We start from the raw sequence: 18,477 nt of genomic DNA on the forward strand, positions 1-18,477 counted from the left end.
CAGATTCTCCTGGCTTATTCTCCCTGTACTTTAGTGTCGTTGTCAACTGAAGCCATGAACTGTGACTTGTCATGCAGGATTGCTGTGAGGACACGTACCAGAGTGTAGCTAGAGTTTTCCTGCCTGGCCCACAGCCAGGACAAATCTCTCTCACCTGCCAGTCCCACAGCCGCTCAGACCCAACCAAGTAAACACAGAGACTTATATTGGTTACAAACTGTATGGCCGTGGCAGGCTTCTTGCTAACTGTTCTCATATCTTAAATTAATCCATTTCTATAAATCTATACCTTGCCACGTGGCTCGTGGCTTACCGGCATCTTCACATGCTGCTTGTCATGGCGGCGGCTGGCAGTGTCTCTGACTCAACCTTCCACTTTCCAGAATTATTCTCCTCCTTGTCCTGCCTATACTTCCTCCTGCCTGACTACTGGCCAATCAGTGTTTTATTTACTAACCAATCAGAGCAACGCATTTTCCATACAGAACATCCCACAGCACCAGAGTGCCTCAGCTCTTCATTATGGCCTCTGGCTGCCCAATGACAGCATGGCTCTGGTGGTGATTTTGTTACCATGTATGCATGTACTTCTTTGCCGCTAGCAAGGTGGTCTCCAGTTTTAACTTTTTTGGTGACACAGAACCTCGTACATTTTCTGCTATGTGTCTGTCATATATTGTGTGACTTGAGGCCACTTCCTCAGAGGAGTCCTGTGGATGTGCCTCTGTTGCTCTGTCAGGGCTGCCCGTCGGTACTGCAGACTGTGCGGCATCAGTGAGAGAAATGGTTCTCCTCACACCTCTGGGGACTGGAAGAGCTGATTAGTTTCTCTCTTTAGACTGCAGATGTCTGTCCTTCCCTTCTGTCATCACATCTGACCTTCGCTGGGTTCACCCTTCCTCTCTGGTGATCTCACTTTAACTTTATTTCCTCCTTAAAGACCCCGTCTCCAAGCATGTGTGTTCCAGTGAGCTGCACTGGGGGTTAGGACTTAAACATACAAATCCAGGGTTGGGGCGCAATTCAGTCCATACCAATGTTCTTGAATTTTTATCTTTTATTTAATTAAAGAAATGGTAGACATAACTGTTGAATTTTGTAGCCTGCTTCCCATAGGTTGAAAGACAGCTCTCGTGGACTGTGTCTGTGACCTGGATGGGGGATGGACACCTGCTTTAGGATTGGCTTTTGATTTGTCACAAGATGGTTTCAGAGACAAGGGACTCTAATGGGTGGGCCAGCCTTCTGCAAACCCAGCAATTACTTTAACTCAGGACTTGCACACATTTTTCATAAAGGCCAGATTATAAATATTTTCATCTTTGTGGGCCATACGGACTCCTTTGAGACAATTCTGCTATTGTCATTTGAAAGCAGCCCCAGACAAAACACAAGCAAATGGGTGTGGCAATGTGCCAATACATTTTCATTTATTGACACTGAAATTTGAATTTCTTCTCTTTTCCAGCCATTTAAAAATGGCATACCCCATTCTTAATTCACGGGCCATACAAAACCAATCAGACCTTGCCACAGCTGTAGCTGTGACTTCCTCGCATCGGTGGCAGGAATCAGTCTTTCAACTGAAAGGCTCTTAAAGGAACTGGCCCGGGTTGATTTGTCCATATAATTCTGAACTGATTATCACATTTGATTTCTGTCATTTATCTCTGTTTTCAGAATTCATTATAAAGAATTGCTTGAAAAGCACGTTATTCTTCTGTCAGGAGAACTCGAGCCAAGGACTGGGGGCTAGAGTGGTTGGTTGAAGGATCCACAGTATCATCCTCTGGCAGTTGGTGGAATTGTGGGTAGGGTTGGCATCAGAAAGCTTGCGCAAGAGCAGCAGAGCTTGAGGTGAGAAGTGCTCCCCTCTGGGGAGCTAATATTTAAGGAAGTGGAGTAGCTGGAGGTACATAGATTTCTACACTGTGGGTGTAGAGAATAGAGCATCTTTGGGACCAGGCTCCCTGGCTGTTCTCTCAGGGTGAGTGAGATTTCTGCCTTTGTGCACCTCTTGAAGCACAGTATGTGTGGCTGTGGGATAGAGCCATCGTGTGTGTGTTTCACTTCCTGTGCAGGTGCCCTTCATTCTCAGGGTGCTGACCTAATTACAGGAATGAACCTCTCCTCCAGAGGGTCCTAGAAATGAACTGTCCTCCTACACACCAGGGTCCCTGGGACTGTCGTTGTGTTGGATGTATAGTGATGACAGGCTGACTCTGACCAGGAGACGGAGATGAGGGTGTCCCCCAAACCAAAGGGCCACCTCTCCCTCCCCATGAGGCTGGCTGTTCTGAGGTCAGCCAACACTGCTCACTGCTGACTCTCTGAGTGTGGGTGTGCCAGTGTGAGCATCTTAGAGCCTGGAAATTCAAAGGCAGGGATGGAGTTCAGGGGGTCATTTTCAGTAGACTACTCCTTGGACATCATTCACCTATCCAAGCGCCGCTGTGAAGGCAGGAATGGACTGGTCTCATGCAGTGATTCTGCAGGGAAACCTCAAGTCTCTTCTAGGCACCAGAAGGTGAAAATGCCTTTTTTCAAGATTTTCCCTTCTAGGATGTTGCAGGCTGTAAACCAAGGTTCCAAAAAATAATTTGATGTATATGAAGTTGGCCTTGAATAGCCCAATTTTTACTTAAAAATCAATTAAGATAAAATTAAAATGGTGGGTGTTACTTACCGAAACTGTCTGCTTCATGCCGTCCTAACATAACAATACAAAATGCCTTTACACGATAGTCATCTTAAGTGAATAAAACCCACAATTTAATGAAATGGCACTTTGAAGCTTTTAGCACGATAAATCTTTGGATTATCTTATCTTGTTTAAATTAATTTGCAGCGTTCCTCTGCTTTCAGTTCTGTTTTGTTTCTGATTTCTTTGGGTTAATGCCAAGAGTTCTAGGGTTTTCTTAATGGAAATGTTCTTGTGTTCTTGCATAAAAATGTGAAAAAGCGTTAAGTGCACTGGTGATGGATTTTTTAGGAGAGCTCCTCTTGTTAGCGGCAGCCAGGTGGGAAAGGAAGTGACTAAAACAGTGCAGACTCCTCCTGGGCCCCTCTAGTCTCTAGCAGGGAACTTCCCCGAGAGTAGTTAGTAACGGTGCTTTTAAACTTCAAAGGCTGGTTTTTATCTATTATGAATTTTATATGAATAAAACATGCCCCTCATTCATGCTGCTGTATAACCTGGGTTGTATATGAGTGCATCAGAACTCATCCAGCTCTTCTGTAGTAGGTGCTAAGTTTAAGTTGTTGCCAGTTTGAAACTGTTACCAGCAGGGCCTCAGAGGGCAGGCACATTCAGTATTCTGTAGGCTAGACCCCTGGGTGTGGCAGTCCCTTTTTGAGCACACTCACGCGCAGTGAGTGAGAAGTCCTCAGGAGCACTCCATCTCCTCACCAGCCTTCCCCGGTGTCTGTCTTGGTTAGGTTAGCCAGTCTGTCCAGTACATGCTGGTGTAGTGCATTGTGGGTTTGCTTTTCTTTGGTAATTAAACCATAACATTTTAAGTGTGTATTGGCTATTTCCTGTTTTGCCTTTTCAACTATTTGCCTATTTCCTGGTGGATTATCCATTTGTGTGTGTGTGTGTGTGTGTGTGTGTGTGTGTGTGTGTGTACACATCTGTCAGACATGTGCTGTAATCGCCTCCTCCTCCTCCTCCTCGCCTTTTGATTGTATTGATATCATTTCATGAAGATAATCTTAATTTTACTATACTCCAGATTGAGCTGTTCTTCCTTTTTGGTCAGTACATTTTTGTGTTCTGGTTTAAAAATCTTGACCTGTTGCAAAATGTGAAGGGTTGTTTTCTAAAATCCTTTTATTTGACCTTTTTTTCATTCTGCCATCCACCTATAACTAATTTTTATGCAGAGTCTTCTTCAAGATACTGATATTGTGTGTAGTTGCTGTAACAAGTATAACAAAACCTGTGACTTGAAATAGCAGAAATGTTTCCCCTCAGAAATGTAGTCTAGAGGCCAGAAGTTCAGAGTTGAGGTGTGAGCAGCGTGGTGCCTCCTGGAGCTTGGCAGGAAGAGCCCTCTGCTTGCTGCTGGTGGGGACCTGCCATTCTTCCTTGACCTCACTCCTCGGTTCCTGCCACAGTGCTCTGATCTTTGTCTCCCTCAGTACATGGCATTCTTCCCTGGGAGTCTCTTTGGGTCTGTGTCCTTTTATTTAAGGTACTCCACCCCCCCCCCCAAAAAAAAGTAAAATCCCACTGGATCCAGGACTAACTATTTTATATTACCTCATCTCAATATCTGCAGCCATCTTGTTTCCAAGAAAGGTCACCTTGTAAGGTGCTTGGAAGTCAGGATTCCAGCATATCTTTTGGGGAGAAACAATTCAACTTAATACGTCCAATGAACCCAGTACGGTGTACTGAACTTCAGTCTTGTCTTCACATTGACCGAGTGACCGTCTGTCTGCTTTAGACTGTTTTGTTCTGTTGGTCTATTTGAGTGTCCATGTACAAATGACTGCTCTTGACCACTGTTATTCTGTAGTGAATCTCCATATCTGATAAAGTCTTGTTTTCTTTTTCAGGATTTTTCTTGCTTTTGGTCCTTTGCATTACCTGATAGTTTCTGATTATTGATTCATTCCAGAAAAAAAGTACTAGTTGTTCTGCTTATTTAAAATTAAAGATTCAGTTTGTGAGAGAATTAATGTCTAAAATGTCCTGAGATTTCCATGTGCTGCAATCCTTCAGTCCTCCTGCTTGTGCAGCAAGCTCCTCCCCCAGTGGGCCCAAGCTCCTCCCCCACTGAGCCCAAGCCCCTCCCCTACTGGGCCAAGCACCTCCCCCAGCGGACCCAAGCTCCTCCCCCACCGGGCTCAAGGTCCTCCCCCACTGGGCCATCTCTCCCGTCCTGGTAATTGGTTGTCTTTTTTGGAGAGTTGTTAAAAGCAAGGAAGGGAGAAAAGGAAAGCTTCTGCTTCGTATTCCCACCATTAAGGATTTTTTGCACATTGACTAAGCTTAACAGGACTAAGATTTAAATCAGTCTCACAGATTCCAAACCAGAGCTGGACAAATAAAACAAGTACTTCAGAAAATTCTGTTTTTATGAGAAGTTTGTTGATTTAAAGCCTGGCATCCTCAGGGATGGTTAAAACAAGTTCTTGGTAAAGAGAAAGTTAGTACAGTGTTCGGTTATCAATGCTGTAACTGCAAATGTTAACATGGACTGTAGGAGATGCTGTGTTAAGATTTGGGTATTGGATCAAGTGGGGAACTAGATTTCTAATTGCAAGTGCCCTGAGAACCTCAGACCTGGAGATGGCTCAGGGCAGTTGGGAGTCTGAGTGAAAGCTGGTCTGTTCGACTTCTATTTAGTAATGAGATTTTTTTTTTTTTTTTTTTTGCTTCTCGAGACAGGGTTTCTGTGTGTAGCTTTGCACCTTTCCTGGAACTCAACTCTGTAGCCCAGGCTGGCCTCGAGCTGGAGTTAAAGGCACCACCACCGCCTCTGTGTGTGTGTGTGTGTGTGTGTGTGTGTGTGTGTGTGTGTGTGTGTGTGTACTGAGTATGTAAGAGACACACCAGGTTCTGGTACTAAAAACTAAAATTTAAATTGTAAGATGTTCTTTTAACATTCCATCTCCTTTCAAGCTTGATGTGGTCACCGCCTACATCTCAGGTTCTGCGCGATCCACTGTTCACCTCCATTCTGAGCTGGATGTGTAATTATGAAAAGGTGCATTTCTTAGCCTTCCCTGGAGCCACTGCAGGGTGTCTCTTTAGGGGGAGCCAGGGGACATGCTTAGCAGGTACACATGCATCAGAGCAATGCAGTGTTTTTAATCAGACTAGATTGCAGATCCTAGAAATAGTTTGCCCTAAAAGGGCAACTCAGAAACAATTCACATTTGCTATAAAACAGTATTTGCTTCATTTTCGCATTTTCTACCTGCTGCCTGATGTGATTTCAGGACTAGGAAGAAAGATGGGATTATTGCACACATATATTTCATTCTAATGAGTCTTAGAGACTCAAAGTCCACCCTACACTGGACAGTTAACTCATTGTTCCAATGACATTTACTTCATTTATTTCTAACCCTAAATGAATGGCATATAGATTTCAACATTAGTAATAATAATAATATTTCACGATCTCAGGAATCTGCTCTCGACTTCTCAGTAGCCAAGAATGAGCGCTTCGCTGATTTTGTGATGCCTTGCTCACAGTGTGCGTCTGCCGTCTTATCCTGGTCCTCGCATTAAAAAGAGCAGCCAGCTTTTATAGTTTGACCCTCACATCCCCTTAGTCTGTGGTCAGTACTTCCTTCCTGCTGGCCGAGTGCCTGTATGCTCTTCCCTCTCTCTTCCTCCTCCTTCTCCTCATCTCTCTGCTATTTACTCCCACTCCAAAAAAATCATAAAACAACCCCACAGCCTTGCTTGAGTCCATACAGCTTGTTGGAGGGCAGCCAGAATTGACAGGCGGGTTAGCTAGTGGGTCAGTGAGCCCTTCCCCAAACACCCTGTTAATCACGCCCGCCCCCACCCAAGAGGAGGAGGGAGGCCTCCAGTCAGCCAGAGTGGTTTTGCTTCCCTGGAGAATCATCCTGGTCCTGGCTGTGGCTTTGTCTGTGTGCTCACTGCTTGTGTATTCGATCATTTGGAGCTCCGATTTCTCAGACAATTTAGCTGTAGTTTTTCAGAGACTGTTGTAGCTGGGGGGAGTCAGGGCCGAATTTGAAATCTCTTGTTATTGTGCACATAAGCTGCCAGCCTTTACTTCACGCTACACATAACAACAGTCATCACAGGCGAGCTGAAAGAAGGGAGAGACAGGAACTCCTCAGCCCTCTCAGCCTCGCTCTTTGCCATTTAAGAAGTAGAGCTTGTGTTTAGCCTTGTCAATAATAGATGGTTGGTTTTTTGTTTGGTTTGGTTTTTTGTTTGGCTTACTGTTTTTGTTTTATCTTGAGATTTTCTAGCAATGCCACAGGCCCAGCAGCTCCTGGATGGATGTGGCTTAGTGACCCTATGGGACAAAGTCTGTTTTCCATCTGCTCCCTTTATTCTAGAAGAGACAACAGCTTTCCCATGTCATATACATTCCGTAACTTTTTTGTGGAAAGCACCCCACTGTAAGAGACACCCCTTGTTACATGCATGAGGCCCACTGATTTATTCAACCAGTCAACAAGTATTTTTGAATGCTTACTACACATTAGGTTCCCTCGAGAGATTGTCCATGTTTGCACTAGTGTCGAGCTGGGAGTCAGAGCACTTGGTCACCAGCCTGGGTAAAATTCCCATCTCTCCTGTCCTCTAGTTTGAACACTTCTTGAGAGCTTCTTGGCTGCAGTGAATGTGGTTTCTCACTTGAAAAGCAAGGTCTAGGCTGTACATCCTTCCCAGATGACACATTGTGGTTGGGACCTAAGCAGCCTGTGCCCCAGATATTCCTATATGCCAACAAGGTGAGCGAAGAGAAGCCAGAGCTTGGAAGCACCACGAACTCCTGTGAGACATTCTCAATCCGAGGAGGCTTTCTGGTTACTCATTCAGCAGATGTTGTAAATTCCAGGCCAGGTACTGTGCAAGCACTGTGAACAGAACCGTGGCCACGAGATTCCTTCCCTCTGGCTAAAGGTAGCTGACAAGCCAGGAACAAGAATGGTAGCTGTGGAGTTTGAAATTCATCGCATGGGATGCTGTTGGGAACTGGGGAAGGAAGAAGAGGAAGGAGGATGGAGGACAGGAAAGAGAAAGCCAAAAGGGTCTGAGGGGAAAAGAGCTTGTGAGGCGGAAGCTGGGCAGACATTCTGTGAGACAGTCAGTGTGCTCCTCATTCCCTGACAGAAAATTCAGTCTCCTCAGGCCACCGTGACAAACCCAGCAGAGTACCCCTCTCCCCCAGTGGCTAACAAGTTAGGACACCAAAGATGTCTGAGACATTGCCATTCTCCACAGCTGTGTATAACTCTTACATGTGAATCAAAATGATAATTAAAGTCACATGTGGTTCTGGGTAATGGCCAGTCTGGTTGCTCTTCTCAACAAGGTCTTCACTAAGAACCAGGGGCATGTAAAGGGGTATAAATGCCTGCATAAGGTACTGCCCCTCAGATCTTCTCCAGACCAGATAGCTGCCCCCAATTCCACAAGTAATTGGAGCAGATCCAGAAGCAGACTCAGCCCCAAGCTCCCCTTTATTTACCCTTCAGTAATTACATATCTTCCCCATTGGAGGCTGAGCAATTAGTCTCCCATTGTCTTTGCAGGAAATGGCATCCATGTGACTTCTTGGGAAGGCAACTGTTGACCACTCTGGTTAAGATAATTTGGAAAGTGCTCAACATTTCCTCTGGATGATTGAGTCCAGCTGACTTGGAGAGCTTTTGGAAATGCGCAGATGAGACACGGTCATCATAACCAGAACAGCACTGGGTCAGTTCCCTGAACAAAGTGAACCTCTGAAGTGCTGCTCTGGTCTCTTCAGACTGTGAGGGAGTGCAGTGCCTTGCCATCCTGTCCCTTTTATAACATTGACTTGGGACTTACTTCTTAAAACATTTTCTAGAGTAAACAATTGCCAACTCCACTCAGGGAGTCCTAAACAATGAGGAATGCATTGGGAACTCAGAGGTGCTGCAGCCCTACACTCTGCTTCCCCATGTTTTCCGTGTCTCCAGCATCAGCTGTATCCCAAGGCTACAGCGAAAGAGCCATGGAAGTCCCAGGCCTCGTACACACACACAACACTGGACAAGAAAGAGATTCTCTCAGAAGAGTGAGATGTTCCTAGTAAAACATTCTTGTCTCATTGCCCTATATTGGGCCCATATTTATTTTTGACCCAATCACTGGCAAGAGTTTGGGGGTCTCTTGAGTCAGACCCTCTCCAACTTTAGTATACACATGGATCACCTGGGAAAGCTTGGTTTGAGTGAAGCCATAGGGCTGATACTCTTGAGAAGTGTCCAAGTGGGTTGGCGTTCTGCAAAGCCCTATACCATTCAGATGCCCACCCCAGTGAGCTCGTTCTCCCCTGCTCCTGAGGCTCATGGCTGGTAAAGGGTGTATGAGGGCTCCATTAGGAAGAAGAAAGTGAGAATAACCCTGTATTGATGAGAATTACATTGGCAATACCTGTTCACAGTGTGCATTGAAAATGTTGCCTTTAACTCAGAAGTCATACACAGCCTGTGGTGTGTCTTTGAAACAGAAAGTACACGGGGTTATACACTATTGTGTGGGAGTACCCATAAAAACATTATTACTCCTTTATAACTGCACACACATTGCAGTTCAAAAAACAGTAGTCAACTCACCTCTTTGTTATCCTTCAGTTACTTTGACTGGTAACTAATATCATGTGTCCAAATCCTAATGAAATGGGAATAAATGTGCTTAAGTATAAAGAGTGTAAGGTGCCAAGTCTGCCCCTTGTTCTTACAGTAGATAGCTCATCAGCCTTGGAGTTACTGGAGAAGAAGAACACACTCCCACGTATCCTAAGAGTCACTTGACATGATGTTAGGTTTGAAAGATTCTGCCAGTGGTAGATTTCTGCCAAAGCATTGGTCACTGTGCCCTGATTACTGATTTTTCAGTGGAGAAAAATTTAAAAAGGGAGAACTGTCCTGGTTTTTTGTTTGTTTTTGGCGAAAGATACACAGTCATCCCTTGCTGAAGCTACTTAGGAAAAAGGATAATATAGACAGACAGTCTTGTCCTTCATGAGTCTGATTCATCACAGATGCTTGGGGCTTGGAATGAAGCATGTGGCCAGATGTTACAGAGGCGGTCATGAGTGGTTGTCATCTCTGGCCTCATAAGCAAAGACATCACTCCTGGGGCAATGGGGAAGGAATGTGGGCTTTCACCATTTTATCTGCTTGATCTACCCACCCCAGCACCACAGCTTCACCCCTGTGTGATTGGCAGGAAGTCAGACCTTGGTCCAATTTCCAGGAGATGCCAAGTGGTGCTAACTGGCCTTGCCAACGTGGTTTTACCATTCTTTTCTATGCAAGACTCTGGGAGGTGGAGAGATTTCTAGCTGCTCTGGACCAGCTGACGGAAGCTGCTGGACTTGATGCTCCAGGAAGGCAGGGATTGTACTTATCTCTTACGCATCCACGGTATTGCTTGTCAGTGAGTACGTGAACAGCTGGTCTGTTCCCAGAGACCTGTCAATCAGGATTGACAGATGAAGCATCCACTCTCTAAAAGGAAGAGAACATTTTGTTGCCTGACTTCAGTCATTTGTAATCTAAATATAGAATGCTGAGGTGCCCAGCTACATATTTAGGACCTCATAGACTGCCAAAGAGAGATGAGATAAATTTAATATTAGCCAGGCTTGTACAATCAGTGTTCTTAATCGCTGATTGATTCACACAGTGCTGATGAATGCCTCCCTTCCCATGCTAGTGATAGGGGAGAGTGTTATTAAAAAGGAATAAAACGTTAAAATACTTAGATGTTAAAATGCTTAAAACTTGAAATATAAAGTATTATATCAAGGCCGGGCGGTGGGTGGCGCACGCCTTTAATCCCAGCACTCGGGAGGCAGAGGCAGGCGGATCTCTGTGAGTTCGAGGCCAGCCTGGTCTCCAAAGCGAGTACCAGGAAAGGCGCAAAGCTACACAGAGAAACCCTGTCTCGAAAAACCAAAAAAAAAAAAAAAAAAAAAAAGTATTATATCAAAATATAATGTAAAAGACTAGAAAACAAAAATTTAATGTAATACCAATTAGGAAAACCAATTAGGAAAATCAAGACAGCAAAAGATAATGAGAGTTAGGAGAGCTTAAAGCTCATGCTCTTGGATGAAGACATGACTGGAATTCAAGGGGTCAGGGACGTAGAGAGGAAGAAATCCACTCCTTGTTATTTGTATGGAATAGTTTTAGCTGTCTATAGAATAAGAATAGAGTTGTGAATGCTTTATGTTACATTACAATCAAGGACATCATGAAATATGATTTTTCATTTAAGTATACTTAAAATGGCATTTACTTTAGTTTTTGCAGAAAATCATTTAAATATTGAAGGAAGCCATCTCAACTTTGTTTAAAAATTTTTTTTTTGAGACAGTGTCTCACTATGAGGCTATGAAATATTTTGATGACTGAATATGGGTGCATTTTGTGGCTTAAATTCTTTGCATTTCATGTTAATTTCAAGTACCTAAAGACATTGTTCTAAAAAAAAAAAAGCAACAACAATAAAAATTCCATTTAGAATTCTGAAAAACAAACAAACAAACAAAAAACTGTAGACTGACATAGTCCAGAAAGGCAAAGAGCTCCTGCCCAAGAAAATACTTGGGCCTCTTACTCGTAGGGATGGGTCCAAAGGGACCAGGAAAGGCACAGGCCTGGTGTAGGCCCAGCAGCCGGTGAGGCGGCTGCTGCTTCCTGCCTGGTTGAGAGCGTTCGGAAATAAAGTTAGGACAAGTATGAGTGCAGGCTGATGTAATCTCGTGTATAAATGTGCAGGTGATAGGAAGGGATGGGAGGCATGTTTTCTGAAGAATCTGTGTAGATGGTGTTGGGGAAATTCTTTGCAGTCAAGAGAGTTGTTGTGGGGGTGGGGTGGGGGAGGGACTGGAGGCTGGGCATGGATTTCTGAAAGTGAGGCATGATGCAGACTGGGTAAAGTGTCCGGAGAGAAGTGTGTTCCAGCCGGGATGTGGACTCAGCAGCAGGTCTGGGGCCTGGTGTGCAGCAGAGGTGAGAAGCCAGGTCTCAGACTGGGGCAAGGAGGAGCATGCTGGGCAAAGCTTCCTTCACTCAGCACTGACTGGCATCTGCTGCTGTTTTCAGCCTGTCTGTGTCCTGAATGGGACTAAGTTGATGGGATTGAACAGTAATTCCTACAATTCCTACAATTCCTATTTCACAGATAGTCAAGTAAGATCCCCTGAAGAACAGAGAGGAAAGTGGCCTGGCCTCCCAGAACTAGGCAGAAGGAAGAGTGCTGTGATAAAAAGGAGAGGAATTGGCTCTAGGGGAAAATGTTACGTGTTTAAGCTTAGGCATTTCCCCATTGTTCTCTTACCTTTGGTTGTTTTAAAGGATCGGAAATTCTTGTATTTGTAAGCGCAGTTTCAGATTGATTCAATTGTTCACAGATATTTTTTTTCTTATTAGTGTATGCTAAGATCATTTGTAAATTGGTTTCATTTTCCTGTGCACAGCAAAGGGGCAGCTGGGAGTTTGCTGCTGCATGAATGGGTACCCCACAGAGTGAAGAGGCACAGAGAATGAGCACTGGCGAATTAAAGTGGATTGTGAATAAGGTGTTTATTTGCATTGTTTTTTCAGAGTCAGTCCTACCGGTGGTTTAGAAGACATGTGGTGTATATAAAGTTTGTGATAGTTGGTGGAAATTTGGGTAAGTGTTGTCACATTTATTTCTAACACATTTAGTTATAAAATGGTGCCAATGAGGGGAAGCTACTGCCGTGCCCGATGCATCTTTCAAATCTGCACTAAATTTCAAATGAAAAATTTTTAATTAAATGTGGCATTGAGTTGGTGTTTTCTGACAGTATGCCATTTTTCTTCTTAAAACTAATGTTATTAAGTGATACGGGTTTTTCTGAAATCTAGTACGTCTAGATTTGGGAAAGCTCAGATGCACAACCCAGGACACCCTTGGCAATTTAGTTTATGTTCTAGCCAACCGTGTAATAGGAGTAATAAACTCACAGACCAGAAGAATAACATCTCCAAGGCAGAGGGTTCGCAATGGCCTGCATGTTGAAACGAGAGAGAAGTTAGCTGTTTGAGGAATGGGAAATGAGCCGCACAGCTTCCTGGGAGCTTGCCCCAGGCTGGGGGCAGTAGCTTGAGAGACCCAGAGACGCAGCATCCCTGACCTCACTGGTGATGACAAGGAGGGCAGTCCTTGGAGTTGGGGGATCCAGGTTAGAACTCTGCACCTGTTTGTTCTTTCATAACCTCGGATTCTTCGGTAAACCAAGGCCTTTAGTGTTTCCACTCTGCCAGATTGTTGTGGGAATAAGTGAGCTCAGAAATGCTGGGCATAGTAGGTGCTCCACAGCAGCCAGGTTTCGTGACAGAGCCTCCTTGTTTGGGGACCACATTTGCCATTAAAGCTAAGCCACTCAAAAGATGTATGTCTTCAGCAGGAGACTTGCGGAATGGGTTGATCACACACATGTGATTTCACAGGGGGCAGCACAGCCACTTCTCCACCATTTACTCCGTAATGAGTTGGGGGGCCTCCTTCTGGAACCCCAGGAAGCCATTCTCAGACAAGCACAGCTAACGTGGCTTCCTTTCCTGCCACCTTGCAACCGAGTGAGACCACGTTGTTGGAGCTTTTGGTTAAAGTATGATACCATTTCCATCCACATTAGTAAGAAGGGACAGCAGTGAGGAAATGATACTTTTGGTTTGTACAGGCTTTTATTTCCAAACCTTTTTTTATTTTACCTTCTGTGGTCATGTAGCTTCACAGAGACCCAAGAATTTGGTTTTGGGGTAAAGCCTTTACCTGCATTTGGAGAAGAATCAGCCATGTCACTGCAGAAGGGTGTTGATGTTAAGGTCACACGTCTGTTTCATGAATTATGGACATGGACATGATTCTCTGTGATAATGAGATCTCTGTGATAATCTCTAAAGAGCCAAAAAGTCTCTTCAACAAAATTTCTAACTGGGGGTACAAGTCCTCTCAGAGATAAGGAACTTGCTTATGGTAAGGCAGCTTGCTGATACATGAGGCATGAGACCGAGGGAGTAGGCCTGGTCTCTCCAGCCCTCTAGGGAAGTACTGATTATTACAATATAGGATAATATTTCAAAACAATTAGAAAAAGAACGCAAACGTTCCAAGCATGTAGAAGTATTTGCTTTTGAGGAGCTGGAATACTCATTCTGGTTTGATCACTAGACACTGTATATGTGCATTAAATCATTGTACTGAACCCAGATGTTTCGTCTTAACGAAAAATAAAATAATAAACAATTAGGGGACACAAGGAAACCGTTTGAGAAGTGATCCTACTGTCCCATATCTTAGTTGTGGTGGTGTTCATGCAACTATAGGCTTTTGTGAAAGCTCACAGAACTGTACAGTAGAGAGGGGATTTTGTTGTTGTGAATGAAGGATGGAAAGAATGGCCTCTTAGACAGAGGACAGTTAAGTCACTGAAAAGAGTGGGATGAGGGCGAGTGGGAAGAAAGAAGCAGCCTGCTCCTTACATCGGGCTATGTGTGGGACGGGACTTAGGCTGAGCCCTTCCTGCCACCACAGTGCCTGGCCCCTGGACGGATGTGATGAGCACTGAAGTATTCGTTGTGTCGTTGTGTCCCCCACCCCCAATCACCTCACTGTCCCACACACCGGTCCACCATGTCCAGATGCTCTTCTTCCTCTGCCACCCGTCCTTCTGTGGACTAAACTGACCAGCTCCCCTTCTTACATCTTTTTCCCTCTGGTGTTACGTCCATGGCCTGCCCCACCCCGGGAAGCTCTTAAAAGAGGCTCCTGCTTTACAGTTCCTCTCTTGTGGATGCCCAGCACCAAGGCACTGTACATATCAGGAACTGGGGATGCCTTGCCTCAGTAGATGACGTTAGTAGGTAGCCAGCCCCAAACTCCCTTCTCATCCATTACTCTCATACTGAGCACCCAGTGATGCTTTGTAGAGGCTTTATGTTGAGTAGTCTTCTAAGAACAGAACTGTTGGAAGGAGAGAAGAAGTCCAGGAGCTCTGAGTAGCAAATATGTCATCCTCTGTGTCCTGGCACTATTAGCTGTGACAGCAGAGTGCTGTGTTTGAATCTGTTGAGGTGCAAGTCTTCCTCAGATTCTGACTCTTCATCATGAGTTGAGACGTTTAAGATTGTTAAAACTACAACTTGTGAATATCTTGGAAAGCCAAGATTCTCCCTCACCTCTGGGCCTTATCAGGGTGACAGATAAGTGCATAGAGAACAGTGGTTCTCATCTGGGGTCATCTTGCCTTAGAGGGTATTTGGTGATATGAGGGATGTTGCTAAATGCCCTGCAATATACAGGACAGCAGCACATGTGCATGAACCCAGAAAATAACCCCAAATGTCAGTAAAATGTCTAAAGTGCCCACTATTTTGAGGGTTTGTATTTTAAAATATTTTAATATCTAATTATATTATACATATAACCATCTGAAAAGGGCTCAGAATGCAGAGGCCTGAGATGATTACCAAGAAGCTACCTCCTTCCTGAAGCTTCTTAGGAGTCAGGCTTCCTCCCGATTCTAAGCAAAAACAGATCCAATGAGTTTTTACTTAGACAGACAGGTCATCCTGAACCATGGTCCACAGAAGGAAAGAGAATTTCTCACTGCGCACTCTCGGCATCTAAGCAGGGGCTGTCTTTCTCATGCTGTAGACCTCAGCCCAGCTTCCTCAGATGTGTCTGTCTGCAGATGAGATGGTATTGCAGTCTGAGTGGTCCTCCTTCTGAGTCGATGGTAGTGATTCCAGTGTGATGGAAATGTGCTTAGGGAGGAGAGGGGTCTCATTACAGATGATTGAGACAGAGTAGTTTGGTTCACAGGGCTGTTTATTTGCATCCGTTTGCTAGTGACACCACAATCTGGCTTAAATGGGAGTTGCTGCACACGTTTGCAGCAGCCCAATATGGCTGCATTTACTGAAGCTGGGAGATTAAAGCAGCATATGTCAAGCTGTGACACAGAACAATTCTCTTGAGATGGCTTGACTTAATTATGGGGCCTATTTTGGGAGGGTAACTGTGCTTTTTGTGTGGTGTATTTTAGGTTACACTAACCCAGCTTCCAGGCCAGTAATATCTTCCCAGAAAGGGTGTGGCATATGTTGAAGACGTGAATATGTGCTTATTGAAAGCTTTAGTAGGATGCTCTTGGCTTTATGGTACTCTATTTCCCTTTCTTGTATCCTTTCCTCTCACATGAATGCCCTGGAAATGTGTTCTGGAAAGCCAGACAAGAGAAGGCTGAAAGGCTCACTTCAGATGGCCAGGCCCAGAGATTTAGAGACTTTGTGTTATCGAGCCATGTCTTTAAGATGAATGGAACTTGGAGGGGTGTACGGAAGTCTCAGAGGTAAACAGGTGACAGAGTATAAAAAACACTTTTATCTGTGGTAAGTGCCTGTGACAAAACTGTCCATTTATAGCACTAAATCAGGAATTCCTGCCCCATCTCAGCTTTTGCTCAGCACTGACACTTGAAGAGACTTTGTATGTTGTAGTCTGGCCCAGCCTCTAAGATTCCCTTTCTAGAACATTCTGCCAGAGTTTAAAGAGATGCCCAGAGTAGTTACTGGAAACCAGCCTGTGTGTAGGAGGACAGGGTGGCATCTTCTGCATTGTTTTTAACCCTGATCACGGAAGTCATCCACAGTCCCTTTATCATTGGCTCACCAAGGCAGGTGTCCTTTTCACTCCAGGATAGTTTGGGCAACAACCTGGACCAGATCCCGTGAAGCTGCTTCTAGCATGCTGCCCTGCTCATCTATCGTAGCCCATGGTTTTACCATCTGCCCTTACTCTAAAACTCAGTGCCATAGTGTGGCTTTAATCTGTAGCGACATGTCGAAGCCCAAATTGCTCACTTAGGGGAAGTATTTTCAGAGTCAGAAGCTGTCCCGTATGCTAGTGTTTGGCTAGATTGAGAGGACTGTAATGGGGCCGCCTGGGACCCAGGTGGCCAGCCCACCAGCTTTGCCGTGAGGCTGTGCATCCTGATGCCATTCAGATAGCTCTTTTAAGGTTATAAAGACTTGTAATGCATTTGATCCTCCCAAACTAGTAATACCACTGGGTAAAAGCAGAGGCTCCTGGATTTGCCTAAGGGGGGGACATTGGTAATGTGTGGGAGTGTTTGATGTCCTCTGAAGAACTGGAGGCACTGTTGATATGCGGTGCTGTAGGGAGTGGCGCAAGGGTGCCAGCTGGCCTTCCGAGCCTGGGGAAGAGGTGTCTCGGACAGCTTCTATAGCACCCTGCTGAGACACACAATCTGGGATGCACAGTGAACCCTCGGAGAAGCCAGACGCACACTCACTATTGGGATCCAGGAGCCCTCTGGGTCGAAGGCATCGAGGTGGTCCTCACTCCTGCTTCACGTCACTGGGAGCCTCCTCCCTCTAGGCTGTTCCACAGGTTGTATATTGCTACTCTGTGCACCAGAGCTCAGCACAGCATGCCGTTCGGGTGTTCTCTGACACCTCTGTGGTGTGGCTAATCAGTGCCCCTTACCCACCCCTCCTCCATCATTGCCAGCACAGGAGAATGGGACCCTTCTGTTTGGGGTAAGATAGTCTAGTAAGATGCTCTGCCCACAGACTTTTACCTAATCTCACAAGCTTGAAACCATCCTGATAGGGTTGGAGAGATGACTCAGTGGTTACATGTGTTTCTTTGCTCTTCCTGAGGCTCCAAGTTCTGTTATTAACACCCATCTTGGTCAGCTCACAGCCACCTGTAGCCCCTGCCTCTGGACAGATAAATACATGAGCACGCACACACACAAATACACATACAAGTAAACACACACACACACACACACACACACACACACACACACACACACACACACACACACACACAGAGTTTAAAAAGTAAATTTAAGAAAGCATCCTGGTAGATCTTAGGTGTCAGCATGCTGAGTTTGGGACGTTGGGTTGGTTATCATCGTCGGTGCTGTTTGGTGTCAGAGAAGATGGTAACCAGACCTATCCATGTGAGGGTGCACTTTGAGTTGGCGAGTCCCCTGTGATTCCTGGGTACTTTGTGAATCCTGTCCTAACATTCTGTCATCTGGAGGTATGAGTGTCTGGACAGTCTTTGCCTGGATCTTGAAGACGGCCTGATATTTTTGCCTCTTTCTTGTCCTGAATTTTCTGCACCGTATAATATCTGTCGTCATGTGTTTGATTTCTGTGTAGTCTGCTAGATTTTTTTGTAATAAGAGATTGTCCTACACAGTTTTCTTACCTTTAGGGATAGGAAGGAGTAACTTCCATAGAGCACCTCCCATACGCTAGATGTCTCACAGCCTCCTTGCATGTGGAGTTTCTTTCGCTTTCTCCTTGCACACACTTCAGAGGGCTGAGCTGACTTGTACAGGTCACACGGTCACCTCTGTCTGTCATGCTGAACCAGAGTCTTTCGGCAACTCCTTGCCGGGATCCCCTCTGGGTGTGCTTCCTACTCTGCAGTTCCTGCCTCTGGCTGCAGACCCTGTGTGTCTGGGAAGGGCCCTAAACTACTGGAGAGATGCAAGCACCCCTCCCACACACACACACATTCTGGAAGGAATGGGTGCTCTTAGAGCTGAGGTGAGCAGGTCTGACACCGCTGGAACTCTGGACCTGTGTGTCACCCGTCCCGACTCACTGTAGACCACGGACTTGTTCGTTTGAAGTTGAGGAGCTAGCCCTGTTTACAGCCAGCACGACCGCTGCCTGAGGCCTGTGGACAAGTGG

At 45.3% G+C, this 18,477-nt stretch overlaps 1 protein-coding gene across 4 annotated transcripts in view; it reads left to right on the forward strand.

The window, feature by feature from the left end:
* The window catches only part of Fyn (FYN proto-oncogene, Src family tyrosine kinase), a 198,093-nt gene that overhangs the window by 74,929 nt on the left and 104,687 nt on the right, over positions 1-18,477 (forward strand). For 3 of the 4 annotated variants that reach the window (XM_052751429.1, XM_052751428.1, XM_052751430.1), the window contains one exon: positions 12,313-12,382. The exons of the other annotated variant lie outside the window; for it this stretch is intronic. The gene's annotated coding sequence lies outside the window, so the exon portion shown is untranslated. The remainder of the gene's footprint in view (positions 1-12,312; positions 12,383-18,477) is intronic. 4 annotated transcript variants of the gene reach the window in all.

Source organism: Peromyscus californicus, unplaced genomic scaffold, assembly GCF_007827085.1.
Source record: "Peromyscus californicus insignis strain IS unplaced genomic scaffold, ASM782708v3 Scaffold_22__1_contigs__length_63687245, whole genome shotgun sequence".
Classification (NCBI taxonomy): domain Eukaryota; kingdom Metazoa; phylum Chordata; class Mammalia; order Rodentia; family Cricetidae; genus Peromyscus; species Peromyscus californicus.